General features: G+C 46.8%; 1 long non-coding RNA gene across 1 annotated transcript; it reads left to right on the top strand.

Moving 5' to 3' along the window:
- The first annotated feature begins 863 nt into the window (after nt 1–863).
- On the top strand, nt 864–2,477 carry LOC106146447. The gene is made up of 2 exons (XR_001230882.1): nt 864–1,284; nt 1,971–2,477. It is a non-coding gene; the product is annotated as an uncharacterized LOC106146447 (long non-coding RNA).
- Nucleotides 2,478–5,055: the final 2,578 nt, after the last annotated feature.

Here is a 5,055-nt window from a genome sequence, read left to right as displayed (position 1 = left end):
TAATCTGCTAGGCACTTCTTACTCAAGTCAGATCAACGTGAGACAGAATGTGGAAGTTTCAGATATTCTTACAGGCGCCTGGCAACTCATCGGTCCTAACTCTGGAGGAAGAAGGTCCTTTGTTAAGGTGTCACTGTGGCTACAGCCTGCTTGTGAGCTGATCTCTGCACGTGGGCAACTCTGTATCTGCTCACTACTTTTTTACCAGTATACAAACGTCCTTAGGATTTGAAAATATATCTGAGTATTTAGAATAGAATTAGTGTTCTTTTAGATAGTTGTTGCCCGATTCTCTTAGATCCAGATATTTCTTCTAACAGCTTTAGCAACTCAGTGTGTTAAAACACCAGCCAGTTCCTTGGAAAGTTATTATTGCACAGTTTTTTAGAAGAGTGATATGAGGACGAATTATCTGCTTTCTCAACAACCAGACTCCATATGTGGTGCTGTCCTTTGGGACACCTTCCCATGGGTTCTTTGGTCAGCTCACTGAACCCCTACCTTGCGAGTGTTAATGCCATGAGAGTGTGCTCACTTCTGTTGACTGTGTTTTAAAGTCTGATGTTTGTCGAAGTGGGATTTTCAGAATTAACATAAAAGTTGAGTTACAGACTGACTATTTGGTTAACAAGAACAGTAAACATTTTTGTTAATGTCAAAGACCAAAGGCCATCAGTCAAAAATGATTAAGTTTCAGTTGCATTTTTCTGTTTGACTCATAGCAGCCTGACACAGAGATACGACCTCTAAAGACTGAAGATGGTGGGCAGATATCTCTTTGCCTTGGTGATTTCTTTTTTCTCTTGTGAGTATTGGGGATTGAACCCTGAGCTCCAGCCCCAGCTCTTTGTATTTTTTATATTGAAACAAGTTCTCACTAAGTTTCCCAGGCTGGGCTCAAACTTTTGATCTTTCTGCCTCAGCCTTCTGAGTAGCTGGAAGTAACAGAAGTGTGCTACCATGACTGGCTAGTGATTAGTTATGGAGGAGCATGAAGATTAAGGACATCCCAGCCATCTGCTGCAGTGATCTCTTTTCTTTCTTGCTCAGGTGCATGTCTCTCACGTTAGGTGGTTTAACAATGTCAGTTCCTCTCAGATTCTACTCCATTTTTCTTCTCTCCTGCACTAGCGTCTAAGCCTCGGTCCGCCAGCAGCCCCCCTCAGATGTTGCTTAATCTGTCTTACAGGCAGAGCTCTTCCCGTTACTGTCCCCCTGTCACCCAAGGGATTCCAGTCTTCATGCAGAGTTGGACTGCAAAAGGTGAATGCAGGAAACTCTAATGTAAGAAACTGACTCCATCATTTGCTCCTCAGCCTGTCTCCCAGCTCTCCCTCCTCTTCCTCTGATGCTTCACTGTTATGTGTATTTTTCAGCTAAAAGAGACTCAGGCACTATGCTTTGGTGACATTGTCCCTTTGGATGCTAACATAGGAAACATGCTATCTTTGTATTCTGGCCCATGGTGGGGAAGACCCTATCATAGTACTTGGCACCTGGGTTGGAGGAAGAGGCCCAAAACATTGTTCCTATGGTATTTTTAATAGAGGGTGAGATTAAAGTATACCTTTCTAATAGGAATTGTGTGTGTGTGTGTATGTGTGTGTATTATTTTATTTTTGGGGGGGCAATTGAGAGAGGGTCTTGCTCTGTAGCCTGGGCTGGCCTCGAACTAGCAGCAATCCTCTTGCCTCAGCCTCGTGAGTGCTGGGATTGCAGGCGCACTCCACCGTGCCCAGCAGGATAATATATTTTTAAAAGCACCTGACCAACCTCTCTTCTCCAGTGTAATAGGAGCCATCACTTGGGAGGTAATCTAGCCATCAAGAGTGGCACCACTTGGCAAAAGGGTCCTGGAGAGAAAAGCAAGCTATTATTTCAGAGGGGGGCAGTGCCACAAGCAAAATGAAGAACAGCTCTTGAGGGCAGAGTACTTTGACCCCTTCCAAGCCAGTGCTGTCCATTTACAGATCTGGAAATGGCCTCTCTCATCAAGAGAAGTCCTCAGTGCTGGCCAGCACCCCTGGAGATGCACATCCCGCCTTTCTCAGGATAGCTGCTGGGAGGTACAGTGAGGGCGCCAGGTCCTCTAACTGGATTTCAGTTCTGAACCTGTCAGCAGGAGGGAAACTTGTGGTGTTTCCTGTCAGAAGGCGAGTTAGCCTTGAACCGTTTCACCCATCCTGTCACTAGCCAATGGCCCGTAGCCATTCGACACCTGAGTGACTGCTGAACCAGGAGTGACCGGACATTTCTTTGTAGTCTGGCTGTGTTAAGTTGTGGTCGAATTACAACCACAGACAGGTTCCCTGCAGATCCTGGAGTTGGCAACTAACCAACAAAAGCATTCTGAAAAATTGATTATGTATAGACTTACAATAAAGAGCATTGTACATTTTATTTTTATTTGTAAATCATGTGCTGCGCATTGTTTTAGTCCATAAGGTTTGTAATAAATTTACATACATATATACATACATGGACATGTGTGTTTTCCCCTGAGATCTCATTTTAAGCTTTTACTAGCACACCACTGCTGTAAACCTTTTTTGTCTCCTGTGCACAGGGCTCTGGGAGTACCTAGTCCACCGCTTTGAGGTATCCTCACTTATTTAGTTGCCAAAATAGGGTTCTTCCTAACCTTCCAGACTTTCTTTTTTTTTTGCGTGGTGCTGGCAGTCAAACCCAGGGCCTGTGTATACTTGGCAAGCACTTGACCACTGAGCCCCCAGCTCCTGTCCCTTCCTGGCTTTTTCTTTGGGGTTCATCCCCATACCTTTTGTTTTTTGAGACAGGGTCTCACTGTGCAGTTCAGGCTGGCCTTGAACTCACATGTAGCCCAGGCTGGCCTCAAACTGTTGGTGATCCTCCTGCCTCAGCCTCTTGAGTGCTGGAATTACAGGTGTGTGCCATTATGTCTGGCCTGCTGGCTTTTTCTTACCTTCACCTCAAGACTTGGTGAATAGCTTGGTGGTTAGAGTACTTGGCTGGCATGTGTGAGGCCTTGGCTTCCATCCCTGTTACTGCAAGGGAGGAGGTGTTTGATTGCTTATGGATAAATCCTTGTCAGTCCTAGAAGCTCAGCATTAGGCCCTTGGCCTTTCATAGTTACCCATGCATGACATGTGCATGGGTATTCAGAGGAAAGTTGGTTCTGCCAGGTAAAATAGTGCCCATAGAGACCGGTCCTTTTTTCTTACAGGGTCCTCTAAAATGATGAGTGTTATGGGAAGTTCATGCCTCACAGGCTTTGACATGGAAAGCTACTTTTAGCCAGAATGGGTTTAGCACCCTTTTCAAACCACACCTTGGGACACTGCCAATGGGTGGGGCTTGGTGCAGCCTCAACTGGGTGCCTCCTGCAGCTGGTGCAGGAGAAGGACCAGCTTTTGCAGACTTGGTATCATGTGCGTCCAGGATGTGTGCTGAGCGTGAACATTGGTCCTGCAACCTGCGGATTGCCCGAGTGGGGCTGCCTGGCTCAAACCTCTTGCATTTTTCCTATCTTGGTGAGCTCCCGTCAAGCTTAGCAAAGGTCCCTGATGAGAGGATGTGGGGAAGTGCAGACCCTTTCCGAGTTCCCTCTGCTGCCTGAGACAGGCCCAAAGCACCATCTTCAGGGGCTACTTAAGGAGTTATCTGTGGTATTTGAGAACACTTTGCTAGGTACACCAAATGCTTTTAGGGTCAAAATTTTTTTTCTTTTTTTGAAGTAAGTGGTAATAAAGGGAAGGGCATTTTCATTCTCACATGTTTGGATGGTGAAGCCTTTAAAACTTCCTTCATGTAATCTGTGTAACACAGTTTTTACGACGTTACTGACTTAAAAATTAAGCCCTTTGCTTGACCGACCTACCCCCACCACCACATTACTATCAGGGCAAAAATAACCAGTCACATATATTTCTGAGATTTTTTTTCTCCTGTGTTACCAGAAGCCAAAGCACACACTTACATACATACAAATAGGTGAAAAGAGTTGGAGCCCTGAGCATGTTTATTTTGTGATTTCCTTGGCCAGAGCCTGCTTCATACCTTGGCTTGGAGCTGCTAGCACACAATGGGGTGGATGGGCCCATGTGCTTTTATAACCGCCTTTCCCAGAATCTGGAACCCCACAGACAGCTCCATTCCCTGGAGGTCAGAAGATAATGGCTGTTTTCCACAGTCTTGAAAATCTCTGGGGAGAGCCATGGCAGTGTGACAAGGGCTATTAAAGGGACATTAGGATTGAGTGGCTGCTCAGGGAATCACATACCCTTGATCCCAGCTGCAGGGACAGCTGCCAGCACTGACCAGTTGCAGCCCTGCGGCTGGCTCTGTGTGGGTCTTGCGGCAACCAGCCACTGGAGCAAGTCCCAGGGAAGGGGACAGGTTCCTGGAAGAACCACTTGCTTTCTCTGCTTTCATTCTCCACACAAGAATGAGCACGCTAAATTAAAATGATCGTTAATAATATCAGCTAACAAGTACCCTGCTTCCTGTGTGGCAGGCATGTGCCGAGGATTATCTCATTAAGCAAAATGCTTATCCAGTCCTCGCCCCGTGACCAGAGGCCAGATGAAGAAGATTGAAGGAATTCTCTGTGTGGGAAGACAGATGCGCCCTTCTCTGTTTGCAGACCTTCAGTGACAGGAAACTCCCTGCCTGCCCTGCCTGAACACCTCCTGCATTTTTCCACATCTCAGGACGGTGTGTCCAGGGATTGAGGCTAATAAACAGTCTCGGGGCCCTCAGCAAAGCCTTGGAGGGCTCCGTTAGTGAGCCTGCCTTCTCCCCGCGGAAGGTCTTTCTTCCTTCCCTCTGCCCAACTTTTTTCGGGGGGTGGGGATATACTTGGTAGTGAACGGGTACTTAAAACCAGTACAGTGACTGGTCTCCAAGGTCATTCAGGAGGCATACATTTTAGCATGGGCGTGCTTATATTTCTGGCCAGGCAGGGCACACATGGGATCCCAGGGACCTGCCATGGAGCCTCTGGATTTTGAGCATCTTGGTGGCATGAGTCTTGACAGGGATCCGTGCCCTTTCCTTTGGGGTCAGTAGGTGGATTTG

The sequence above is a fragment of the Chinchilla lanigera genome, unplaced genomic scaffold (assembly GCF_000276665.1).
Source record: "Chinchilla lanigera isolate Chin_1 unplaced genomic scaffold, ChiLan1.0 scaffold00078, whole genome shotgun sequence".
Taxonomy (NCBI): Eukaryota; Metazoa; Chordata; class Mammalia; order Rodentia; family Chinchillidae; genus Chinchilla; species Chinchilla lanigera.
Note: the sequence above shows the minus strand (reverse complement) of the source record. Positions and strands in the feature narration are given on the sequence as shown.